Source organism: Epinephelus fuscoguttatus, linkage group LG4 (genome assembly GCF_011397635.1).
Source record: "Epinephelus fuscoguttatus linkage group LG4, E.fuscoguttatus.final_Chr_v1".
Classification (NCBI taxonomy): domain Eukaryota; kingdom Metazoa; phylum Chordata; class Actinopteri; order Perciformes; family Serranidae; genus Epinephelus; species Epinephelus fuscoguttatus.
Genome location: NC_064755.1, coordinates 35624506 through 35651094, shown reverse-complemented (window position 1 = coordinate 35651094; position 26589 = coordinate 35624506). Strand labels below are relative to the sequence as shown.

Sequence of the window (26589 nt, the reverse complement as noted above, 5' to 3'; positions counted from 1 at the left end):
ATTAATTCATTATAGAGGTGAGCCCATCATGAGTCAGAGTCATAAGAGAGACTGTTCTGGTTTCATCTTCTCAGCTGTCATTGACAACTATAGAATTCATGTCTTAATCTTATCTAACAACCAAAATCTTTTCCGATGGAGGTCCCTAAACCAATATCTTATCAAATCGGGGTCTGTGACCTAATGTGCATCAATTTAGGGGCACCAAAAACACTGAGAACCACTGTCCTAGTGCTGTAGGGGTTTAAGATGTTGGCAATGTAATCTGCACATCCCTGGTTTGAGCCCGGCTACCTATAGTTACATATCAACCTTTCACTCTCTTCTCTTATAAATTACCACTTCTATGTTTTCTGTCTAATAAAGGCAAACTGCCCCCCCCCCCCCCAAATACTTATAAAATTGACATTGCCCTACCGTTAACACTCATCATTGTGTATGTGTTAGATCCAGTGTATTATACCCCCCCAGCTGAATATTATATTCCCATGTAAAGGATTTTGAAATAAAATGGGTACAAGATGGCTGATTATGGATGTACCAAACATTTCAACATATTGAATTATGAATGCAGTGGTTAGCACTGTCGCCTCAAAGCAAGAGGGTTCCTGGCTTGAACCCAGGATGGGGAGTTCAAACCCCATGGTGGGGGAGCCCTTCTATTGTAGATGGCAGACTTGCAAATGGCACAACTGTGACACAAGAATTCCAGTTTCCTGTGGCAACAAAAGTACTTCGGTTAAGATCATGATTTTGGTTAAATATCAATACGAAGAGGCGGCACGGTGATGCAGTGGTACAGCAAGAGGGTTCCTGGTTCGAACCTGGGGTGAGGGGGTTCGAACCTCGGGGTGGGGGATCCCTTCTGTGTGGAGTCTGCATGTTCTCCCTGTGTCAGCGTGGGTTTTCTCTGGGTACTCCGGCTTCCTCCCACAGTCCAAAGACATGCAGGTTAACTGGCGACTAAATTGTCCATAGGTGTGAATGTGAGTGTGAATGGTTGTCTGTCTCTATGTGTCAGCCCTGTGATAGTCTGGTGACCTGTCCAGGGTGTACCCTGCCTCACAAGCCTGATGAAGCCTCCTACGTGAGGCAAAACGTTGCTTATTTGTTTGGTGTGGGAACAAAGCACGGGAGCAGCAATACATCGAGCGCGACAAATCTTTTTCCTTTGATGTCAGCACCGATTGGAAAAAGTTTATTCGGAGGATGTGCATTCTTTATGTTTGTTTCACTGTACCCCACCTCTTGCCATAATATCAGCTGGGATAGGCTCCAGCAGTAAGCAGTTATGGAAAAAAAAACCCAAATAAATAATAAAACATGAAAAAGAATGCATTTCAAACACCCTGACTTTTCCCATATGGTCACGTACTTCAAATAATTCCTTCAGTTAAAAAATTGTTCATTTTAAATCATGTTAAACGATTCAAGATGTTTCTCAATGGTTTATCTTTAGCTATTTATTGGTAGAAAAATGATATATCTCTGGATATGGAGTCTGAAGAGTTGCTTGCTTTTCTTGCTTGTTATCATAACATTATAAATTGAACACTTTGGGTTTTTTGGCTGCTGCTCAGACTAAATAAGCAATTTTGACACATTAGTTTGGCTGTGGGAACTTGTGATGGGGATTTGTCATTATTTTTGAAAATGCTGTCGAGCAAATCTGAATGCTTGGGGAAAAATAACTAATTAAAATAATTATTAGTCGCATTCATTCTGGATTTTTTAATGTTTGCAGTGTTTATATACTGTCAACATCTTTTAGACGTAGCAGCAATGCAGGTGGCCAAGTGGCAAGAGCTCCGGAACTGGTGGTCAGATTCAGAAATAGACAGGACATTATGTTTACATGTCAGAATATACTGAACAATAGGCATATCCCAGCTGACATCATCAGGTATTTATTTACCATGATATAGACTTAGCAGCATATGGCACCTACATTTGGTAGACACAGTAGTTCGTTCTGATTTTTAATGCAAACACATTCAGTGACACCGCTTTACTTCCTGTTAATTCTACAAAAACTGAAATAGCTCCTTTTCACGCCTATCTGCAGGTGAGATTGTTGCTGCTGCTTCATGTCTTGAAAACTAACATCTCCTATGCCACCCAGTCTGGTCGATAACCTGAAATCTGACCCCTTGTTTCCTCCCCTGCACTTTTGCTCTCCTCCATCGACAGTATTAGCAGTTCTTTGTTACAATATTCCGTCATTCCTTTCTCTCCGCGTTGACAGCGAGTGGGTGAAAGAAACCCAGTGTGAGGGAAGGGAGAAAGAGAGACAGACAAACACACAGACAGAGAGAGCTTTTAGGAAAGTTAAACAGAAAAAGCGTAATCGAGGGAGAGCACCAAAGAGACGGAGAAAGTGAGCTTTTAGGGAACTAAAAGCTTCTGCCCCTTTCATACCTCAAAGTAAGGCCCCCGTTGTCTCGAATCACATGATGAATGGGAGTAGACTGTCAATGGATAAAAAGCAACTACACTTATCTGACGCAAGGAGGGTATAATGGGCTTGAAGCACATTAAAATATTTGAATGATCAGAGAACACTTTAATCAATGTGTCACAGAGGGAAGCCTTTCTATATCATGGTGAGCATTTGAACAGAGGTCTCCATGTTCTTCATAAATTCTAATGTGGCTGTTAATGGCACTTTTTGAGTGCCATGAAATAGCAGCAGCAAAAACAAGTTCTGAGACATGCTCAGACCTTACTCAGAATGAATTAGCTAAATGGCAAGGAACTGGCCTGCATATTGTTGAGCTAAACCCCCAAGCAAGTCCATTTCAGAAATACTATGCACGAGAGAGGAGGTGGCACGGTGGTGCAGTGGTTAGCATTGTCCCCTCACAGCAAGGGGGTTCCTGATTCAAACTCAGGGTGGGGGGCTCGAAACCCGGGATGGGTAAACTGCATGTTCCTCCTGCACAGAGCCGGATTGGCGAGTTGATCCGAGGTGCCCAATTTTCCGCCTCATAGGGTAGACATATTGGTGTAACCTTTTTGGTTTAAAAGAACGAGGCGCCCTTCTGCCACGGGAGGAGCTGTTGATGATGCCACACGTGTGACCCACTGGCGGTGGATAAACAGGAAATGGCTGATAGCAGGAATGAGCAGCTAGTAGCAAGAGGGAAACGCAAACCTGACAAACTGGGGAGACAAGGAATTGCGTGCCCTCCTTGCCCTTGCAAACGAAGAGGCCATTAACCATCAAACGGGAACGGTGAAGGACAAGAGAATCGCCGAAGAACTGACCAGCCGCGGCTTCCCTCAGAGTACGTCACTGTTTATGTCACACGCTGAGCTACACGTTTTCTTACTTGCTCACGCCCCCCAATGCCCCGAAAAGGTGCATTCAGTATGAACAAAAGTAGGCAGGCGGCATTTTGCCGTACTCCCCGATTTTGTTTTTATACTGCCAATGCTGAAAGAAGACTGATTGGGCTTTCCTGCAAATTTGCACAATTCCTATTTTAAAAGGGCTTATGTGTCAGCCCTGTGATAGTCTGGTGATCTGTCTAGGGTGTACCCCGCCTCACACCCAATGTCAGCTGGGATAGGCTCCAGCCCCCCCGTGACCCTCAAGAGGATAAGCGGTTACAGAAATGAATGAGTGAATGAATATCCACAAGAAATGGAAAATGTATTCATTTATATGATTTAGATTTGTTCGTCTTTAGGGCTTCAACTAATGATGATTTTCATTGAAAATTAATCTGACAATTATTTTCCCGATTAATGGATTACATGTTTTGTTCTATAAAATGTCACAAAATAGTGAGAAACGCTCTCAAATGTCGTTTTGTCCACAACCCAAAGATCTTCAGTTTACTGTCATAGAGGAGTAAAGAAACCAGTAAATTTTCACATTTAATAGGCTGGAATCAGAAAATCTAGACTTTTTTTCCTTAAAAATGTACTCAAACTGATTGATTATCATATTAGTTGGTGATTCATTTAGTAGTTGACAACCTTGATTGTTGCAGCTCTAGTCATCTTTAGCTTTTGAAATCACAGAAACCTGTAGCAGATCTGGTGTAAATGACAACTTCACTTCTAAGTAGATCCTCGGTCAGCCTACTAGACAAAGGAATTGAGAGTCGAGAGTGCTAGTACAGTACCTAAACACCGAACTGGGTGAACTCTGGATCTCAACAGGGTATTCTAACAGCTATTACATCAGGGAGGTGGGGCAGAAACACAAATCTTGTCCCCACTTATGGAAAATAACATACGCTCCATTCAAGTGTGGCTGCATAAGTGGAGCTGCTGTTGTCCCACTGTTGGGTCTCCAGTCGCCACTGAATAGCACGGTTTGAATAGATGCTTTCAGAAGAACAGATGCAACGTAATTGTAATTTTGCCGCACAATGCTAATCATTACCGCTGCAAAACAATTTATTCAGACTCTAGTTATAAATGTATGTGTGAATATCAAATGTGACAATGCTACTCATTGTCTACACATGGAAAGGGGAGCATTGTAAATAACAACGGATAAAGAATTCACACTAGAAAATCATCACATTTGGTGCTTTACTTTTCACTAAACGTGAAATTAGAGGGCGCTTTTTACCACTTACTTCAGCAACTTCTATTTAGGTGTGTTAGCTCTAGCTTCCAATCCAAAGCTGTCAGTCTGAGGCCATCCATTGCCTCCGCCGCTGTGATTTACAGCCCACTAGCAGCTTACCAGAATGACATACGTGCCATTCACACAATCATCTAAAAGATGGGTGTCTTGTTTAAGTCTGCCTGGCAACAGGGGCACCAGCACTGGTACTGATTAGTCCCTATGCTGTGAATACAAATGTCCTCTCCAGAGGGTTGGAGAGGAGCTTTAGTAAGCACAATAACACCTCCCCAACCCTTGACCCAAACCTTGTCCACCATCGATGCCTTTTTTTCTTTAATGATGCATCCTCCAAGGGATTCCAAGTGGTTTATGACAGGATGATATTCCAGTAATGTTATTCCTGGCAATGGTCAGGAGTTTACATCTATTTAATGTACATGATTTCGAATATAATTTCATTGAAAGCTGGAGGTAGGCGAATTCATGGGATCATTAAAATGCTGGCAATGGTCAAGCATTATTAGAATAAAATCTATATGGATGCTGTATTTACATGTAGACTCAATAGGGTCAGGGCTTGCGGAGGTACAGTACTCTGAGCACACTGTAGGCAAGAATCCATTTCTGCTGGCTGTTGCCATTTGAAAACATGTGGTAATCCAGCTTTTCTTTGTGGACACTTTGATTTTCCACACAAGCATAAAAGGTGAAATGGCTCTCTCAAGGCACCTTTGCAGAAACCCTCTAAAGACATTTTTTCCACAACACTGTGACTCAGATCACAATTAGGTGCACTTGTACCAGCTTTTCTTATATGAATCCTTTAAAGGTGAATGGACCCTACAGGCTCATGTAAATGTATGGCATTAAGACATGCCTCTAACATGCCTTTAGCAAGACTCCTTCATATTCCATAACTAGTCGTAATTTCAGATATTCTCGTTCTTTTCTTTGCGTTAGTAAGAGCCCTGGAGTACCTGTCAAACATCCACTTAAAATAAAAGCCAAGTCACAGTAGATTGTTAACATTTTCTACAGCAACATCACGCGGCTTTGACCGCAGGGAACATTCTGTTTTTGTATATTATAAATGTGGTATCTGCAGCTTTGTGGCCAGTATCACTGGTGCCATAAATACAAGGTTAGCAATTCTGTGTAAATTCTGGATTAGTGTATACAATAATTATGTTAATGCATCCAACATTACAAGATTAAGGGCAATGCAAGCACAGTTGGACAAATTTGATTCCGGGAACGACACAGTGAAAGCCACTATCACTCTGATGAAGGTAAAATGGAGGGCAAAGCATTGGTTGCATGCCCAAATGTGTTTATCCAATGCAGTATTTACTGCAGGACCCCAGGATAAATGAGTAGTTATTCAACAGAGCTTTGTTAAAGCAGCATGTTTGTTTGTAGCAGAGGACATGTGCTTTTTTATAATTATTGGTCATCAAGAGGCCTGAAAACTGTTACCCTGTGTGAGAACAATAAAGGAGTAGACACTGTTGCAAAGAACAAAACCCCATTTCTTTTCTTTCATCAGTGCAGAGACACGTCCTGAGCGTGACAACCAGGTGCTGCAATACAAGAAACAGACACGTGGTGTTGCGTTAGTTCCACTCTATTTGAGGGAACGCGCGAAATAAATGTGTTGCTACTGTTATGGAGTTGTGCCACACTGACACTTTCACAATAGGTGAACCATCTTCTGCTCAAAGAGATTGCCCTGCTGAACCTTTGAAAGGTAGACAAAAAAATACTGATGACTTTTAGACAGCACTTGCAGCTGCTCTTCCTGCTTATGTAGTTCAGACAGCAACCACCAAGGACAACAGTGACTTGTGAACAAGGAGCTCCCTCCCCCTCCCATCAAACAGCTACTATGATCCCACCGCAGGCCTTTTATAAACATGCCATCCAGCCCCGGGCATCTACGCATCAAGGCAGTGGCATCAAGTGGAATGGCAGCCGGAGTCTTATAAAAACAACATAATTGCCATCATGGGCAAAAACTCCCAGCACTGTGCCACTGTAGAATTATGTAGGCATCATGACCTCACAACTGGGAGCTAATAAACACCTTGTCAGTGCGGTAGGTGTCAGCTTTACACCCAGGGTGAGTGTCTCCAAGAGACATGATAACGCGTCATAAGCCAGCATTAGCGTGTCGCTAACACTATTGGTCATTTAGTGTGTTGTGAGAAGGCAGGCCTGTGATCAGTCAGCATGCACTAACATCATGGTCCACACCATCACCACCCACTCTGTCTCGACTGCTCCTCTGCCCCGGTCTGCTGACAAATCTATGTGGAAGCTGATCTTTCACGAGTTATGAAAATGCTGCACACGCTCTTATCTTATTGGCTTGCTGTTCCATTCTTTCTGCATGTGATTAAATTACAAACATGCCAAGATGTTACCATACTTCACAGAAATATAATGCTGTTATGGGGTGCGTGACTTTCCAGTGACATCTGATACTCTGTATTATCTCAGCAACTATGTAGAGGGTTTAGCTTATTGCAAACATTGATCAACGTGTTGTAATTCAATATAGTATGTCAACAGCAGCATAATGTTGTAGGAGAGGAGGGAGGAGGGGAGGAGGGGTCTCTGTTACTGTGTCGTATATCCCATGGCAGGGCAGAGAGGTGAATCCTATTGACAACTTGTAGATAGCCAAGGTCAGCGGCCGCACATTTGTTTAATGAAGGCGACCAGGGCGTCTGGACAAAGCGGATCACACACCTCAGCAGCCTCTTGTTGGCTGTTGTACGGCAGCCATGATTCAGTCAGCAGCATCTCAATCATCAAATGGAACAACAGTAAAATCTAACAGGAACAGGATTTTAAGCATGCAAGTGAAGTTTGGAAAGAAAAATCCCATAGGAATGTAGTGATACTTAAAGAAGAACGTGTGATAAGGTCACTCTGAACTTACAGCTGAGTACCACCAAGACACAAAGGGACAATGCCAAAGGCATTTTTAATAAGGGGAGCAAATGACACTGGTGGAGATCAAAGAACTCAGGATGGGCTCCAATGCACCCACAGGGACAGGCTATAATGACCCATCAAGCCCTCCTGTGCCACACCCTTGCCCGTGCATCTGTGTGATATCTCAAAGCGTATCAGCTATCTATCATCTTGGATTGTGAGCCCAGATAAAGCCGAGAGAGGCTGCTCTGCTGCTGCTGCTGTTGCTACTCGAGCTACGGGAGGCTGCTCCTGTTCTATCTGGCTGTCCGCTCCCTCCGGCTATTTATAACCAATAGAGCTACAGCACTTTATGAATGTCCGCAGGCACAGCATCACACAGTCTTCTGATACTCTGCCGCAACTGTTTTTTGTGTGTCATTATAAGAGGCAGCGCTGGACAATAAAGGAAGGGGAACATTTTCAAGGGGGGGGCATTGTCATATATTCTCTGCAAATGCTGCCTTGAATAACAAACAACAGACGGCGTGTGGCACCACAGACACACACCAAGTTTTTCATCTTGTGTCCTGCATGTGTAGCTGCAGTGGAAGCTATATATAGATCCCATCAGTGTTTTGTTGAAAATCCAAAGGTCGTTTCTGGGGATCAATAAAAATGCACGACTCTGTTGCAGCATGAAGCCTGCTTTGCTTTTATACGCTGCCCATTTGAACAGATAGCCATCTTTGCAGATGAATAAAATGGCATATGGGGAGGATCACGACTGCCTCACACTTCCACACAATGAGAAATGTTATCTCAGCAGAGCCTATACGTGACCAAATAAAGGCTAGATTAAGATAACATTTTTGCAATTCACCCCCCCCCTTCTCCCCTGCACACACACACACACACACACACACACACACACACACACACACACACACACTCCCCATTTCTCTCTCTTCTCTCACACACACATACACTCTCATTCGCGGGACAATTACATTTGATTAATGGTTTAAGCCTTCCTCCTCTCAGACAAGCACCACATAGACAGAGAACTGGCCAGAAAAGGAGATTACACTGTAAAAATGCGCACGGATAACACATCTATAAATTAATTTAGGAATCTGCGATGCATTTTTACCTGCAGAGGACGCGCCTAACCACACTCAAGTCCCCGTTTCTGTCCTGTCAACCGATTCTGCCCTGATCATCGCGGGCTTGCAGGGATATTTTAGCCGATGTGACATCGGGATGAGATCCGAGGAGTTTTAGGAAAGCCTCTGGTGTGATCTGACGTCGCCAGTGGCACGGCACAATTCACATATCTGAGGGATGTTTTCCTCAAAGTATAGCCCAGGAGAGATCACAGCATCCTGGATAGCCAACCTGGCCTCAGCCCCTCCACACATTATTAAACTGCATCGACATGAGATTGAGCCCAGTAATCTGCTCTCCTAATCGGATACTCACCTGCTGTAGCCTTCACTGCTGCCAAGCATCCTTTCGCATTTCTCCCCGACGGCAACTCCCAGCCACCAACACTCAAATTGAGACGCACTATCTCAAGTCCATCGCCTTGAAAGACAGCTTTCAAAAAAAAAAAAAAAAAAAAAGGAAGGAGGAGAGGCCACAAGAAGAAGAAAACACAACAAGCAGCCGTTTTCTTGCAGATTCCCAATGAGTTTCTCCACAACGGCGGTGCTGCGGATCGAAAAGATGACAGCTGTAGTTAAAACAGGCAACCCACACGCGCACACACACGGCGCGATCCTCCCTGGGTAATAATGGGACTCCCTTTGCGCCCGAACTCGTCCGAGGATGAGTGTAGAGAATAAAGAAGGAATGCAAATGGCAGGTAGAGAGAGAACAACTCCCACGCACCCGTTCCCGATGCAAGCGCACAGTTCTCGCTCCTTGATGCAGTCTCCCCACAGCCTCACACTCACAGCTCTGTGTGACTGGCTGTCGTCAGCGGCACAGGCAATCTGCTTGCTGAGGGGAGGGACGGAGATGATCGGCGGAACGCACTCTGCCCGGTGTCCTACTCAAGTGTGTGTGTATGTGTGGTAGAACTATGTGTGGGTGTGTGTGTGCTGTGTTTGCCTATATGTGTTTGATCACTGCAGTCTGTTCATTTGCTGGTTTATTTATTTCGACTCTGCCCCTTTTCCTAACCAGCCTTATCTGTCCAGATTTGTCTGTCCAGATTTCAGCCTTAGCGCGCACACACAAACGTTTACGCGCACGCAGGCGCACGGACGCACGCGCGGAGGACACATTTCAAAACAGAGGATGTCTTCTGGGGGGGGGGGATTGAAACGAAATGGCTCACATTACCCCCGCAACATGCAGATGTTTCCAGTGACAAGCTGCTGGCAAATAAAGAAATACAATCAGATTTAAGTCTCTGGGAGCGGAGTGGAGACATGGAGGGAGGGAGGGAGGGAGGGGGTCTATAGGAAAGCAGCAGTTCCTCTTTTGAGAGCCTGGTGGCACTGTGGGCTTCAGATACTGCAGACAAACACACACATTGATAACACACAGCCTTTTGCAGGAGGCAGGCCCTGAATGTTGTCTAATACAGATCTGATCCTTTGTCTCTCCTTGTGATTTAAAAGGGGGTCTCGGGCGCAGTCAGACAGACTTCACAGGGGGCCTTAAAAGCAGGAGGAGTAAATATTTCATAGCAGCAAACCTTTATCTTCCATCTCCAATCCAGCGCTCCCATTTCTCTGTCTTTCATGTGATGCCAAAGTGAGAGAAAATCAAATTGTTCTTTAACATAGTGAGTTGAATTCAACTTCACCAGATCTCAATTATTCTGGGATCATTTCATGATCAATTAGGTCAATTTTAAATGCATTTTAACTCAGTTTTAGTGGCTGAGTTGTAGGACTCATTTGTAATCAGTGCCCACGGTGTACATTGATTAGCTAAGGTTTGTGGGAGGACAGCAAATCGGATGGATTCCTTAACACTAGCCTCTGCTCACCCATGAGAGGCCTTGGTTAGTCATTAGTCTGCCGCACGTTGCAGGGGGGCGAGGGTTCTCTCATTTGTGGAACAAGATTTCACTCACTTCTTGTTACAGTTTGAAGGGTTTGATCTTGTTTGCATATTATTCATTTATTTAGGCATCTGGGAAAATACAAGGAAGACATCAAGAGAAAAATCTGAATTCAGATGTAGATCTTGGGCCAGTGACACCACATGTTCGAATACAGCCAGTTCTCATTCCCAGGTCATCACAACACTTTGTCACACCCCTTTCACAATGGATGTCTCAGGTGAATATGGCAGACCTTCTGGCCAAATAAAATCTCCAACGAGGAAACAGGTAGCCGGAGCATCGACAAGGAAATCAATCAGTTGAGCAGGGCTGGATCGCGAGAGTTGCTTTAAGATAGACACCACCTGGCAAAAGAAAACCTGAGGGCCCAATACCACTTGGTGAAGAACTGCAACACTGGAGTTGGAAAAGATGAACCTATCACGGGGAGAGGCTCAACATGCTGCCAAGGATCAAAAGAGTTCATTGAAGCCTTATGTCCCACAGGGAATGAAGAGGAGTAAATAAGTAAGTTGTCACTCTCCTTGGCATGTCACACCATGTTGAAGGTACCTCTCTGCGTCTCTTTAAGATGCACTGGCCTTCCAACTAATTCCAATGTAATTTCATCCACAGCAATATCTGAAGTTCAGAACTAATATAGTATAAAGAGTGGGAAAGGCCACTTAGAGAGGTGATGCAGATGGTGGCTGACTTTCAGCCAGGACACGTGATCGTTCATGTCCAATGTGACACTTCAAGTCAGTGCTGTTTTAATGCAATGTTACATAACTTACGTCCATCTGTGATGTAACTAAGTCAATAACATGACATACATATGAGACATTACATACTTCTAAACGTAACCAAGTAGTTTTCACGACTGACAACTCCAACCACCGATTACAGCTAGTTTGAGGGAGGAGACAGCTGTGCGTCACTGTTGGTATTTGACGTTCTGGGATGAGAACATACACATGTGATCTGAACTACGCCACTTCAGAAATGAAACTTTGAAGAGCGAGATAGTAGTGTGCTCGAGGACCGTCTTTATCATACGATACTCAAGAAAAAGACGCAGTGTCTGAAGCTCATTTTTTCTTCCCATGCGCTGACACTTCAGAAATGTTGATGTGATACATGGGCGTCGGTGGCTTAGTGGTAGAGCAGGCACCCCATGTACAAGGCTGTTGCCGCAGCAGCCCGGGTTCAAATCCAGTCTGTGGCCCTTTGCTGCATGTCACCCCCCCCCCCCCCCCCCTCTCCCCCCTTCACGCTTACCTGTCCTGTCCAATAAAGGCAAAATGCCCCAAAAAATATCTTTAAAAAAAAAAAAGAAATGTTGATGTGATGCATATGAAATGTAAAAATGTTACATATCAGTTATTTGCAGAAATGTACAATGCCAACATTTTCCCTGGGTGACCGGGCTGGTGAGGTACGTCTGCAGAGACAACAGAACTTAACAAAGAGCCAGCGCTGTATCAACAGGGGCATTCGGCTGTCTGAAACTTTTCTCTGGTTCACTCACTCACTGTTGCCGAGATAATAAAAAGACATGCAATCTATTCAATAGTGAGCAGTAAACTGAGATGTCTGACCCTTCCTAATCATCATCATCATTTTCCTGTCATTGCAGATGGGAGTAATTTTGCATAATCGCTATCATTTCATCTACAATATGCATGACATGGCATTGTGAGATTGTAAGCAAGACTAGTGTCCAGGCACTCCTTTCTTGGGACAGTGAATATGGTGCATTACACAGTAAATAGGGAGTGGTTTTGGACACAGCCTTTAATTACCACCGAATGGCTCCCTGCACTGAGTCCAGCCAGAAAAACTACATTTGAATAAGTCGTACCTGTTGACAACACTTATTTAATGGATTGCACATCAGCAATTACCAAACTCTGTTATCAGCTCATATGGTTTTCTTTGCTTTTTATATCAGCCAAATATTGCAACTTTTAACCTATGTTTGTCTCTGGGAGTTATTTTTGATTACTTCAACATGATATAGGGTCATAAAGTATTTTTATTTTATATTTTATTATAGATCAGTGAATGTCTATATCTATCGGAAGCAAACGTTCATAGTAGTTTATAGATGTTTTGCAATGCTTATTCAAAATCTTGGCCCTGAGGTGCCTGGCATTTTATTTTAACTAATAAAGTGTGCAGAGGATTATAAAAATACAACCTGGTTTCACTCTGAAGTTGTCGAAATCCGGCGCTTGGGCAGTGACTTGCAGCGTTAGTCGCTGACGAAAAAGCCGTCCTTTAACGTCGGCATGATAAGCTGCCGGTCGCCGTTGGAGTTTAATCGCGCTCGGTGGCGTCAGGGAAATGGGGCGGGACAAGAACGAATGTTAAGGCGGCGAAAGTCTGAGCAGGGTGACCGGAAGGGGTTGTGGATGGGTCCAACAAACACAGACTTTCACCCGGGAAAGTGGTGTTTGTGTCCCGTAAGATTACACAGCCAAACCCTATTCTTTTTTCCTAAACCCAACCACGTGTGTTAGTTGTTCTATACTTCCTGTATATTTTGAAAGATACTATGTGTAAACGGTAAATTTCCTGTAAAAATGGAAGTGTATTTTGAAAGAAGACGATGCATGTAATAGGCAGAACTTGACATGGCATCCCAGAATGTCAACAACCAATGCGCCCATGGTACCTTGCACATCGTATCCGAACCATTGCCAAACGTTGATATGTGACAAGGTCAGAGTGAGACTGTGGTAAAAAATAATAAAAAAATAAATTCTTCATGTGTGACAACTATTCAAATCCACTGCTGTCATAAAAAAGGCATTCAAGTATTGCTGTGTTTACCAGTGTTGACACCTGAAAGCAGCTTGCATGCTTTGAGTCTCCGGGATCGGTCACCTGTATGTACTTTATTAGTAACTAAAATGAGCCATTGATTGTTGCCCCTTTTTAATATTCAGTGTGAAAAGAGTTTTGCCTTTTGAAAGGTTTTAAACAACCTCACATTCACATTTAAAATGAGCTGAAACTTAATGTGATTCCAGTGTTAGGTGGAGAGAGGAGTAACACAATTCAGGCATTATGAAACCCAAATAACATCTCCTGTGTCTCACCCTCCCGACATCATCCGACGCACCCATCACGTGTATATTGCAGTCAAGTTTTTCCACTCGTAGCTCACAACAGAGAAAGCACTAAAGTATTTGTCTGGTTAAAATGTGTCTCTGTCCTTCTTGCATCCTCAAGCTTCTCTGCACAGACCCTCAGAGCAACTTAAGCCGCTCAGGCATCACAGCTACATGTGAATGTCATCAGCATCAGTTCACGCATGGCCAAGGCACCCTTGCTATGAATACAGGGTATTTTCTCTGTATTTTAGAGCTGTTTCCCAGTGCCTGGCTGTGAAACCATTCCTTAAGGGGGGACACAGGCTTCTTCCTTTTCCAGATCAGTAGTCTACACTCGACCTGACCACATATAAACTCAGCTGCAGAGGTAGCTCAGCAGCTACTTCAGTCTAAAAGTCACTTGACATTATATTTCCCTATGGATATGACATTAAAGAATAAATAAAACTAGATGACATTTTTATTTGAGCTATGTGAGACACTCATCCGCTGGTCCAAAATGCTTTATATGTAAAACAAATATACCAATAATCATCTGCATTTTAGCAGCAGTGGTCAAATGTATCAGGACTGTTGCTAGATGAATAAAACCCAGAAAGAATGAGGTTAAGAATGAGGTCAAAACAGGAGAAAATTAGCCTTGGCAGGATGCACTTCACGGGAGGGAGGAGAGAGGCTAAGTTCGTGGTCTTTATCCCCGCCTGCCTCATCTCCATCCTCTCTGCCCCACTAAGAGCTGCAAACAACAACAGAGGTAACAATGGATACCTAGTGACGCCACGGGCTTTGAAAGCATCCCATCAATAATTAATTTGCTCTGCTGTGTTCCTCAACACCGGCACGCATGCTTGTCCTTAATGTTTCCCTATACTGGGTGTGAGATGTCTGTCACTCTCGACTCTAAAAGATAAATGGGTCTGTGATGAGATGATAAAATAATCATTTGCTTGTTTTGACGGAGTCATTTTCCCTGTTATTCAGCAGGTAAGTGGTTTTGCATACTAACCTGCCAGGCTGTCATTCTCGCAATTTAACTTGGCTGATAAGCTCCACCTTTTAATGAGCACCAGTCCTATTCTTATATTAATACACATCACAGCATTATAATAGAACCACAGTAGAGTTGCATGGCTCTCATATAGAAAAATGGCTTTTTTAAAAACTAAATCTTAAATGTGTCAGCAACAGAAGACTGAATTAAATTCTGCTGTTTTGGAATGAGTATTTTTTTTTTCCCGCAGTTTGTGACTAATAGAAACTAAAGAGTGACATCCAAACAGTCTACATGAGGTGAAAGCAAGATTCACCTATGGCAGAACAGGTTTTGTTTCCATCTTTTGTCCCTTCAGTATCCTTTTGAAATAAAACATGACAGCTACCAAAATTATATCTTATTAGATTGTACAGATGTTAGTGCTGTTTTCAGGGATGCGCAACAATATCGGCACGTCGGTCTCGGCCAATATCGGCTTTAAAATGGACTATGGGAATCGGCCAACATGCATATATATGTTGAAAAGTATTGTATTTCATGTTTCCATCTGCTGGTGGGCCATCACGATAAGAGTATGCATGCATAATATGATGTTAATTCCACTGCAGAAGAGACTTGATGATCACTAAAATTAGGTGGGGAAAATAGTGAATATATCGATACTGGTATCAGTTATTGGCTGAAAGACTTAACATATTGGCATATCAGATATTGGAAACAAATAAACAATATGGTGCATCCCTAGCTATTTTCTTTCATTTCAATTCAATTCACTTCTTTCAGTTAATTTCATTTCATTTTGTGACTCAAAACCATGATCGCGTGGATATGGAGCACAAACATGATATACAGTAATATCAAAATGGTGGCATGGCTAAAGTACAACAAATGTTATGTAAACAAAGGAGGGACATTCTAATTATGTGATTATAATAGTGAAATTAATTGAAATATAGATGGGTGTTTTAGATAATAGTTTGGCAAATACAGTTCTCTACAGTTCACAAAGCTTACATTTAACTTTTAAACAAAATATGATACTCATTTCCCAGACAATTGTTATTCCATCCATCTGTTTTTGTAACCGCTTATCCTCTTGAGGGTCGCGGGGGGGCTGGAGCCTATCCCAGCTGACATTGGGCGAGAGGCAGGGTACACCCTGGACAGGTCACCAGACTATCACAGGGCTGACACATAGAGACAGACAACCATTCACACTCACATTCACACCTACAGACAATTTAGAGTCACCAATTAACCTGCATGTCTTTGGACTGTGGGAGGAAGCTGGAGTACCTGGAGGAAACCCACGCTGACACAGGGAGAACATACACACTCCGCACAGAGGGGCTCCCTCCTGGGATTGAACCAGACACTCTCTTGCTGTGAGGCGACAGTGCTAACCACCACACCACCGTGCAGCTCCAATTGTTATACCAGAGGTTGCAAAACCTCTCGTCTCTATTCAGCCCTATCATCTGTGACTTAAGGAATTCTAGTGTTGGTTGCTCAAAAATTACAAATAACCTGGCGGTACTTTTTCGACTATACGTATATTTTGACTAAGTAGTTCAGTCCATAGGGACTTGTGTTGGGAACCTGAGGGTTGCAGACTCAAGTCCCCGTCTGGACCAAAAATGGAGTTTGGACTGGTAGCTGGAGAGATGCCAGTCTGCCTTTTGGGCACTGCTGAGGTGCCCTTGAGCAAAGCACTGAATCCCCAACTGCTCAGGGCACCTGTCCATGGGCAGTCCCCTCGCTCTGACATCTCTCCATTTAATGCATGTATAGGTCCTGTTTGTGCACGTGTGTGTATTTCAGGCCTGTGTGTATGTGACAACTGAGTGAGAACATTGAGTTTCCCCTCAGGATTAATGAAGTATGTCTTATTCTTCTTAAATAACAAGTCGTTCAACTAGCTCCAACCCAGGGCTGCATTTGACCACTTCACAGCACAGTTGTTTATTATGTATCTATGTCATAAAGGGCTGAGGATGTTAAAGACACTCTGGAGGGCGGCTGACATATTTCAACAGCAAAGTCAGATGTGATGAAGGAGGGTTTCTAGTTAAACATTCCCACAGTATTTTGTGAGTGAGGGAGTTTCTTTCTTTCTGTTCTTTTGGAGCTGCGCCAGCCCCCTTATCACTAAAGTTTTTGACTTTTGTGTTAAGGTCTTTTTTTAGGTCCAAACAATGGTTTGCGCCATGCTGTGACAGCAGCCCAACCGCAGCATTGTACAGTTTTTCTCTCAGCACAGGATTTGGACAGCTCTTGGTTAGAGAGGAAGTTCGCCAAACCCTCCTGCTGGAAACAAATAAATGCAAAATCTGCTCCACATACAGCAGACCCTCCTTTTATGACATGAATATTACAATGAAATAGTTTGTTTTTAAGTTTGTTATCTTCAGTAGTGTGCAAACACCAGTCAGCCTCAACCTCTCTACTCATAATTGACTATTATGGTAGTAATTAGTCCATTTCATTTATATATCCCAATATCACACGTCACCATTTTGTCTTGAGGAGTGTTTAACCCGTTCAGATCCCCCGTCTTCTAGTGGACGTAACTTTTCTAGGATGTCTAGATCTATGATTACTGTTGTCTGACTCCACCTAAATGCACAGACTTATTTGATGGGAAGGACAGGATGGGGTGTCAATCACAGTGTTCCACATCATCTAAAGTGGACTGCAGTATGGCTACTCCCCCTTTTTCTAACAGGCATGGCCGACCATGAGGCCAAGAAGAAAGCACAAGATTTATAGCTTTTACTCAGGATTTTGTCAAAAACATAAATTTATTGGAATGGATAATGGATCTTACTGTCATTGGAAAATGATTAGACCCTAGGGCCGACATTATAATGACCTCAGTTTGTTAGCTGGAAGCAAAACACGACTCTCGACCACAGGGCTGTAGGCATGAGACATGAGTGACCTGACATGGTGCATTTGTAAATTCAGTCTGACACTCTACACTAAAATGAGAGCCCTGCTGGTCGAAGAAACGTTATAAAAGTGTTATTTCTATATGAATTACTGAACAGTTAAGTTAGTCACACATTCACTCGCGTGCTCTGCTGCTCCGTCTCCCCAGACAGAGTGCCGAGAGTGCGCTCTGCCACCCTGAGAGTGCGGTGCTCTGGACAATTGAATGGTACATTTAGACAAATGTACGTACAGAGTGCACTCCGACACTCAGAATGAATATTTCCGAACACACCCTACTCAGACTCGTTTTATCTTCCTCCACTGTCTAAAACAAGCCAACAGAACTTGCTAGGTAGCGCTAGCTAATGTCTGTGGAGAATTGTTTTGCCTCCAGCTAAGCCCCGCCCACCAAAAAACATCATACTGTTGACTGACAGTAAAAGGGTCTGTAGGGGAAATACTGATCTGATATGATTTTCTGATGAAACAGTTTATAATGTATCCTACTGATTATGTCCACAGAATATTTTTTGACAAATTGTTTTCTAGAGATACTTCAGAAATTAAGGATATTTTCAGTCATGATGACAAATACAATGCAATATATATATATGTGTATATATATATATATATATATATATATATATATATATATATATATATATATATATATGTATATATATATATATATATATATATATATATATATATATATATGTATATATATATATATATATGTGCAATGTGTTGTAAAGCATCACTTTATTCCTCAACATCATGTAACTATTGATTAAAAAAAGTACAGACCTGCTTTTTATTCAGTGAACACCATGGACAAAACTAGATGGAGGCAAACTGGTCCACAGCTACAGGAATGTCAACAGGAATGTCATGTTCTCTCTTAACACCAGCACAGAGAGGAACCTCAGATACAGTAGAGCCAAATATTTCCCACCCTCTTCTTTATTTATTCCTGTCAAAGACAAGGACAGCCCCACTTCCTACAGCAGGAACTCAGACAGTCGTCCTGCTCCTAGGTGTGAGAGGCTCATGCTAAACTTGGCCTGCTAGGTCATGTCAATATTATGTTTTTCCAGGGTCTGCAAGGTTCAAAAATATTCATGCATGGCGGGTGTATGTTAAAGTCACAATCAGGTAATCAGCTCTGGCACAAACACCTACTCTAGGATTTATATTAGAAATATACATTCATGATTATTTGTTTGGAAACTGATAGGTATTCAATATGTGAACATGACCATAAACAGTCCCACTGCTGACAGCTATAACTGTCATGCTTCATGTTTCCTGATTACCCAACAGCTAAAACAATGCAAATATCCAGTGGTTGAAGACATACTGAGAACTTTTACTTACGTAAAAATAGCAATAACGCAATTTAAAAAAATCTTTATTACAAATAGAAATCCTTAAAAAAAATCCTACTATGAAGGATTTTTAAAAAATGTGTAGATTAATACAAAAGTAATCCCCCCGATTATCACTTATAACCCACTAGAAGTGTGTGGCAGTGTATTTTTCTGCAGAGACTCTGCCCTCTGTTTTCTCATTTTGTTTGTGTGGGATGTTTTATAGTGTAGATTAGGGCCTGACCGATTTATCGGCTGGCCGATTTAATTGGCGGATTGTAGCCATTAGAGAATAATTTTGGCCAATTGACGCCGATGTTAACACATATTTTCATCACTAATAAAATGCAGGGAATATGTTGTTAAACCTACCTCTGTTAAACTGGCAATAATAAGAACAACTCTGGCACTGTGAACGTACATGTGAATGTCTTAATTCATATAGACTTTGCATGATTATTTTATTTCCCAGTGGTTTACTGCCTTTTTGCACATCATATTTTTCTTTTCTTTTTCAATTTCTGATAACAAAAGTATTTGAAAATAGTAAAATGTTCTTCCTTCAATTTATATCTTTGTAACAAGTGTTTGAACTATATTTAAGCCATCAAAAGCAGGTATTTCGGGGTTTTTTTTTAAATTGAAAAACGTAAAAATTTAATCGGCCGATATATCAGTTATCGGATTTTTATATTCCATAATATCGGAATCAGCATCGGCCCCCAAAAATCCATATCGGCCAGGCCCTAGTGTAGACGGCCTGACATAAACTTTTAAAGTGCAGATGACCTGATGTGACCCTAAACAAATTTGATTATGTGAAGAGAAGCAATTGTTCTACTACTACTACTAATAAATATATTTGTTTTTGAGAGAGTGGCTCATGTTCACAAATGATCATTGAACATTCCTCCGCCTACATTTTGGAATTCTTAATTTAGGCCGTCTTTCTCTACCTAATTAAATGTACTTAGGTACTTTCCATCACTGTAAGTATCATATTATAGGATGCGCAAGCTTTTATCTGTGATCATGTGTTGGTGGGTTGGATTAATACCTAAATCAATACCGTTCACCAGCAGTTTGCACAAACATCCCAAACACTGCCACAGCAACACCAATCAATCTCTTTGTGCTGTACCTCTTGTGACCTTTTTAGCAGTGGCTCCCTAAAAGCTTCTGATTTACCACCACCCTGCAACATGCCTATCCTTCTGACCTTTAAATTGAATATACTTTAGTGGCACAGGCGCTTATTACTATTCTGAGCTACTTGTGTACTTCCTTGTGGGTTTCCTGGCAAAAGCAGCACCCAGACTCTTTCTGCCTCACTCCACTCCCACTGTATGAATACAGGCACATAGACACATGAAGATTTCCTCTATGACACATTCTTAGTCATTTTCTTATGTCAAATCCACTTCACATTATCAGTGTGCATACAGACAGGCAAAGTAATGCTAATTAATTGGATCACGGCTTGCAGAGTGGAGCTTCCTCCACCAATGTCGCTTTGCGAAAACATTGTTTTGTTCACAGTTTAAATTGGCTGCGCAGTTATCTCCTTGTGACATGCTAACGATGGTTTACCACTTCATTTATCACATTTCATTTTTGACCTTTTTCATTTCCTAAAATTTCAACTTGCAACATTAATAATGTCATTCAGTCACTGTCTGGCATAAGCTTGGAGGGGATCATGTGTTTGTTAGTGTGTATATCTGTCTGTCCGCAGCCAATATTGCAAACTACTGGAGCGATCAGCCTCATATTTTGCGTGCAGATATATGACTGTATGCTCAAGGACCTCTCATGGTTACGGTATTCAGACTTGTAGAAAAACTTGTTTTAATGATTGTTTTATTCTGTCATTGACTGCTGACCGCTCACTCTAGGAGTGCAAATTTCCTGGAAATGGGCTCGACTAAAAACAACAAACATGACCTAATCTGTCACAGGCCACATTTTGGCTTTCGTTGCGGCTCAAAAACTGACATCCATAGAAAAGTATTGCTTCATCATTCGCATCCTCCCATGACCCTCTACCACTGTGCCAAATTTCACATGGATTGACCAAGTCAGTGAGGAGAAAAATGTGGAACAGGCACACAGACAGACAGAGTTTTCGTCATTATAGGTCTGTTCATCTCACCTCAGCCATTTTTTTTCAGCAGTAACACGTAACTTGTGGACTGAAAAGGCAATTGATAAAGTTTGATTTGTATTTGTGATATGAATAATTTATATAATTTAAAAAAAAAAGTTACTTGGTACTGAGTGATGATACGATATTGCCACACAAAAGTATCGCAATATCATGCTGAATCAATCCCCCCCACCCCCCCACCCTATATGTGTCTCTATTTGTGAACTAAGGTGAATGGATGAGTAGATAGCATTTCTGTTTGTAGCACTGTACAGGACAGTAACATGTATACACTTACTGATGTCTTATACCAACAGGTCTGGTAGCTATAGTGAAGAGAATTTGCATAGTTCCTTACAAAAAACCTCCCACACTTTCTCTCTCACTCTCAAGCATCCATAAACACACACACACACACACACACACACACACACACACACACACACACATTGCCCCACTCATTGTCACTCACCCTCACCCTCACAGTCACTCATTTGCCCTGACTTGTATTATTGTGCTGCTATGTGAAACGCCTGGTGCAGTGAAAATGGAAAGCAGCGTATTTGGCGAGGTTGGAGGGGAAAACTACCCTCAATGGGCTTTGAATTGCCAAGATCCTGAATAAGCATTGTAATATGGGCTTGCAGGCAGCAACCAAATGTGCAAGGAATTGGATTTGGCATTACTGACATCTGGTTTTATCCCTGCGAATGCATAACCTATAATACAGATTCGAAATCCTGCACTAATAACATGCTGTCATACTGTAAAGGATATTACTGAGGGACTGCATGGGGTTGTGGGGTGGTCATTTTGGCTTTGCAGTATGACATCCTTGGATGAAAGCTATTTTAATGACAGGCAGTTCAGAGCCATAATGTTGCAAAGGTGTCGCACTGACTCGATAATGACAGTCATCAAGATCATGCAAATCTGTACGAGGCAGCACACCAGAGAACAATCTCTGATGATTGCAAAGATGGAGAAATAAGAACAATGATCAGCTAACTACACAGCATATAAGTACCCATAATCATGGCAAAAGAACTTCTTCGAGGTACAGTAGCTTTTAAACAATAGTTCCCACACATGATTGGAAACACCTGAGAAAAGAAGGCTACCAAAAACTCCTTATTTACAATCTCCAAGGCTGAAATATTCAACTAATTTCAGATTGTTTGGTGTACACTGCCTATTGTACAATAAAAACTGCTTCACAAGACTTTCTTGCCAAGTGACATTAACAAATCTATTCTCAATTTCAGGGGGATAAGAAGGGGATTATTCACACCAATTAGACCCAGCTCTGTTCGGCTAGTGGTCATATGTGCCACACTTTGTCTTCAGTGGTTTAGATTTCCCACTAAACAATTGGCAGGCTGCTGTGCTCTCTCTTTGCTACTCAGCCTCAGTGCAAGAAGTACTGCAAAGAAAAATGATGCTCCCATGCAACTTGCACACACTGCTTTGGGCACACTATCATTCCCATTAAACTAATAACAGTTAGCTTCTTATCTCACAATGTCTTGGCAAAGTCACTTCCACCCTTGAACAAAACACAATGTCTTTGAATGCCGGGGCTTAATCTATCACTGAGGCCCAAATGAGACTGCATAATCCTCTGCAATTTGCCTTCTTGTATTCTACATTATCACCGATTCCTACTGCATTTTTTTAGTACACAAATTTCTCTTTTTGGGGACAATGATGCCGTCCTTCAACTTCACGAGTCGGCCAAATTTAAATGTTTGTATTTTATTTATTTTTTTTATCTTTATGCTCAAACAACAAAAGCCATTACATTTAGAACCTAATACAAGATGAGAGCTTTCTCATGACAAGTGTCTCCTCTCAACTCTGTATGCACCACATTTACAAATGTGTGTTTGTTCCTCTGCTAGACTTATATTAAAATGTTAAGTAAACATTGCAGTTTAAGATTGTAGTGTAACTATTAGGGCTGACCCAAATGCTTTAAATCTTTGACTGTTGACATGGTAATCAACGTCCAAGGCAGTATTCATTACGGCAGTGGTTCCCAACTGGTGGGAAGTGGGTAACAGGTCAATTTTGAATGGACCGCAAGTGACTTCAGAGCATGTCAATTTTGTAAGAAACCACACTTTATTTTGAAGTACAGTGAATTTCTGGCACTAAGCTTTTATTTTGAAGTGTTGTTTCCTGCTGTAGAGTGAGTGACTAACAAACAGCTACTTACCAGAGATAGCAAACTAGCTTGATGACATAGCCAAACGCAAATATGACTGTGAATATATTAATGACTGAGGAGAAATCTGGTCCCCGTGGCTGCACCAGTTGGGAACCACTGAGTCATTTATTAACATTAATTATTATTACTTATTCTCCGACAAAGACTTTTATACTTTGTGATAGTTTTGTGACTCCAACTCGGTCTTATCTATTAACATCCGTCAGCAGCAGTCCTGTACTTCTGAAACTGGGGCAGTTTGACCACAGATGACAGGGTAACAGATACACTAGCTAGACGCTGAGAAAGTCAAGCGTGCAAAATTTGCAAAGATGGGCCCCCAAAAGTCAAGTGCAAGACATGCCACCTGAAATCAACTGAAACCTGTAAGTAACAGCTTATCTGTCCTGCAAAGTAGTCTTGTTTGTAGCAATTATGACCAATGTTACGAGTAGCTACTACAAAGTGGCAACAATAATAGTTACTATATTTTTGGTGCACCTACTGAAAAATAAAAGTATGACCCATTGTCCCTCATTAAGGGGTTACCCAAAGGAAAATGGAAATTTAGCTATTACCAATTACCTTTTTCTCTGAGGCCATGTGGTCATTTAGTAACAAACCACCAAAGATAACTGTTCTGTCCCTGAAAACAACAAGTTTAAATCAAGTTAAATCAGATAGGAGATGGCAGTTCGTTTTTCTTATTTCTCAGTCTCTCCCTCTTTCCTGTATGGTGTAACTAAACCAAGTTTGAAGCTCCCTTGTCTGAATTGCCCGGTAGAAGGGTGTTATTTACTCTCTACATAAATATGTCACTCAGGATACTTCTTTGTCCCCAAAAAATTCAGTTATGTCAACTTTTCTGTGAGTATTACACAGTTTTGTCTAGATTAAAAAGGCCACCTGCTCAACTATAACATGCAGAAGGATAACAATGGCCTTTAGACTCTGACAAGTATGAAACTCGTCAACTGTGGAGAAAACATATGCTAATGTTTCAAATCTTTGATTATATAAAGAAAAATATCATCTGCATAGAAATATTTGTGGTGTTTTGTTCCTTTGAAGGAGATTAGGAGATTAGGAGATTAAGATGGGTTTTATTAATGATTTAAGGGCATTACTTGACAGGATGATGGCTTTCTTATGCAGTTAGACAGGTGTTTTGCTCAGACTTCTCCATTAAAAGTGTTCATCAATATTCCAGTATTCAGTCATAGACAACTTTGTCTTTCTTTAGAGACAAAAGTTATTGCAACTGGGTTACTCTGAGCCTGTATCACCAGGGTGAAGCCTGACAAGATTGATTTTACCTGGGGAATTACACGCTATGCAAACCTTGATGATAGGACCTTTGCAAATAACAGAGTTTAATTCAGAAATTGGATGAGAACAAGATATTTCAAAAGGATCCTTTCCATTCTTTAGAAACAAAGTTCAAAACAACTTTTCAGTTCCTATAAGAGGTGTCAGCCTTGGCAGAGCAATTTGGGAAAATAGGTCCAATTATATCTATGAGGGCTGACAGTTCCTGGGGGATGCCGTCTAAATCAGGGTCTTTTGCTGTTGGCATTGAGTGCTAAGGGTGTTTAAGCTCTTGTAGAGTAGAAAGAGCATCCAAACTATTAGTCTGGATGGCAGACAATGATGGACCGTAAAGGGAGTTGAGGAATGGCATTATTTTTGTGCTATCACCTTGAGAGTGAGAGGAGTATAATTTGGAATAAAGACTTGTGGAAGCATTATTTACCTGTCACATACCGGGAATAACTCAGTATGCTCATTTCTGACAGGGTCTTCAGGTAAAAAATGTAGACCTTTTTAAGACTCATTGCCAACAGCCAGCCGAGTTCTTTTCTTTACTATTATAAACTACATGTTAATTGGGGTTTTGCCATCATACTTGCCCACCACTTGACGTTGGTCATATGAAACTATGACTATACATTCAGCGGTCAATAACTGTAGATGCTGTTTTATCTTTTTTGTTTTATCTAGCCATTTGGGTTTTCATTTTGCCAGCAAGACAAATGTGACAAATGTGTTTCACTATAGACAAGCTATTACGAGCAGCACTTTGGCCCCAGACCCCTGCAGATATTCCGCTCATGGCCTCAGAAACAATGGCTCCATTTTTATTTATTTTTTTCATCTGCAGGGCACCATCCATTGCCAGGGCTACTCGCCTGTCAACTCGACGCACAGACAATGGCTTCCTGACATGAGAGCTCCTTGTAAAAGATGTTGCCACCCCTCGATCTCTGTGCAAGGCACAGGCACACACATAAAAAGTAAGTGCACAGACCAACACACAGTCACCACAAACAACACACACACACGCACACACACAAATCTAATCTGGCTCTGAATCAAATCCCATCCTTTTGTTTTTCAGACAGTAAAGGAGGGTGAGGGAGTGGTGTTTGGAGTAGTGTACACTGGTAAAGTAATCACTATCTCAAGCGGTTTTGGGGTCACCCCCCGCTCCTCACCAACACTGCACCATTCTGAAGGGTTGAGAGATTTCAATCACTTTAGAGCTGCCACCGTGGCTTTAGTAAATTGTTGACAGCCAAATCCATGTCGATCCGTTGAGTGATTGCATGCTGCGAAAGGTCTAATCTCATTTTCTCTTCAGCTTCTGACTGCCTGTAAATGAACAAACATTAAGTTTAGGTTTTCAGTGTGTTTCCCTCTATACAATCCAACGTAGCATCATACAGTGAGGGCATTGTATGAATTGAAATATAATGAAGAGCAGTGCAGAAAGTCATCATTAAAGCCTCAAAAGAGTAAGGGACCTTTGACAGAGTCAAGTGCAGTCCATGAAAAGTGTCACATCCTTGAAGTGATGCATGTAAGAGTGGCCTTACAATATGAAAACGATATAATTAAATCACTTTACACTTCACAAAGGCCTTACAAAGCCGTGGATGGTCACCGTTCATCAATTTTGCTGATGTCACACACATAAAAATGCTTATAGAAGCCCAGTGCCTCGGGCTTATTTTCAAAGCCTGCACTCTTAATGCTTTTCATGCATCTAATATTGTCACTAAAAGGCATGAGTCATGGAAAAATTATCTGCTTCCTTTAAAACAGAATCATAAAGAGCTATTCCACACAAAAACCAAAGTGCTGAACTCCAAGAAACACGTTCAGAGATAATTATTAAATATTACTGATTACAGTGACACCTGCCTCAAACACTCCTGATTATTGTGTCCTTTGAATCGAATTAGA

General features: G+C 41.8%; 1 protein-coding gene across 3 annotated transcripts in view; it reads right to left on the bottom strand.

Annotated features, from left to right (window-relative positions):
• Positions 1-26589, bottom strand: part of lingo1a (leucine rich repeat and Ig domain containing 1a) — a 195956-nt gene that overhangs the window by 26128 nt on the left and 143239 nt on the right. Inside the window, exon 1 of one of the 3 annotated variants that reach the window (XM_049573560.1) lies at positions 8990-9693. The exons of the other annotated variants lie outside the window; for them this stretch is intronic. The gene's annotated coding sequence lies outside the window, so the exon portion shown is untranslated. Of the gene's footprint in view, positions 1-8989; positions 9694-26589 lie in introns of those variants that run through there. 3 annotated transcript variants of the gene reach the window in all.